Source organism: Theobroma umbraticum, unplaced genomic scaffold (genome assembly GCF_002168275.2).
Source record: "Theobroma umbraticum cultivar Fairchild unplaced genomic scaffold, ASM216827v3 scaffold_115.0, whole genome shotgun sequence".
NCBI classification, from domain to species: domain Eukaryota; kingdom Viridiplantae; phylum Streptophyta; class Magnoliopsida; order Malvales; family Malvaceae; genus Theobroma; species Theobroma umbraticum.
In genome coordinates, this window is record NW_018397284.1 from 335531 (window position 1) to 336712 (window position 1182).

Consider the following 1182-nt stretch of genomic DNA (forward strand, 5'->3'; position numbering starts at 1 on the left):
GGTGTGTGAGAAGTAAATCAATCTCTCAACCAACTTCTGATATTGGTCTAAATCAATTGGCTCACCAACTCTTGCTTGTTATTTGTGATTAGCTTCAATAGGAGAGTCTACAGGTTTACATCCCAACATATCGGTTTTTTCAAGGAGATCCAAAATATATTTCCTTTGAGAAATAAATATACCCTTATTTGATCTGGCAACCTCTAGTCCAAGGAAATATCACAACTTACCCAAATCCTTAGTGCTTGTTTGGTTTGGCTTTTTTTCAGCGTATTTATCTCTTAAAAGCAGAAGCCTGCCCAAATAGGATTTTTGAGAAGCTCTTAGAGAAAAAAGCAGCTTTTTGTAAAGAACAATTTCTTTTTTTAAAAAAAAATGCTTAAAGAAAAGCTCCAGAGAAGTGTTTTCTCTTCTCTTCTTTTACAAATATGCTAGTTTGTCAGAAAATACCCCTTTCTCTCAATCAATCTCCTTCTCCTCTCCCTCCCTTTGCAAATCACCCTCCTCCAACACAAAATCGTGATCTCCTTCTCCTTTATCTCTCTCAAAATCTAAGATTTTTTTTTGGTTTTTACAAAGATTAAGAGGAAGAAGATCCAAAATTTAAAACTGCATTCAAGCACTACTTAAAGGTTTTCTCTCTTTTTCACCAAAAAATCTAATATTATTACTACTATACAAGTTTGAGAGTTATGTCGTTTCTTTATAGATTTCTTTGATTTTAATATCTGAAATCGTATATAAACTCAAACCAGACTTGTTTCACTTAGGTTTACTAGGGGATTGAAGATGGTATTAGTATCTTTTATGGTAATTTTAACCAAAGTTAGAGATTATATAATTTATTTTGCCAAACAACTTTAGTTTAATTTTAAAAGCTATTATTTTTCATAAGAGCTTCATAATAGCTTTTAAGCTAAAAAAAAGCTGGGCCAAACAGGCTCTTAATTTCAAAATTCTTGAGCTAAAAGTTTTTTGAGTCAGACAATCTCCTCATTATCATCCCAAGTCACAGCTATATCATTGTCATGAACAATATGTGATCTTAACATTACAGTGTTTAATAAACAAGGAATGATCAACATTGCTTTGATGATATCCAAATGATATCATGGCCTAACTGAACCTATCAAACCATGCCTTGGGTGATTGCTTCAAACCATATAATGCCTTCTTTAATCT

The 1182-nt window shown here is 32.2% G+C and overlaps 1 protein-coding gene across 1 annotated transcript in view; it reads left to right on the plus strand.

Annotated features, from left to right (window-relative positions):
- Positions 1-1182, plus strand: part of LOC110428451 (plant/protein (DUF810)) — a 22514-nt gene that overhangs the window by 9170 nt on the left and 12162 nt on the right. The window lies entirely within an intron of this gene.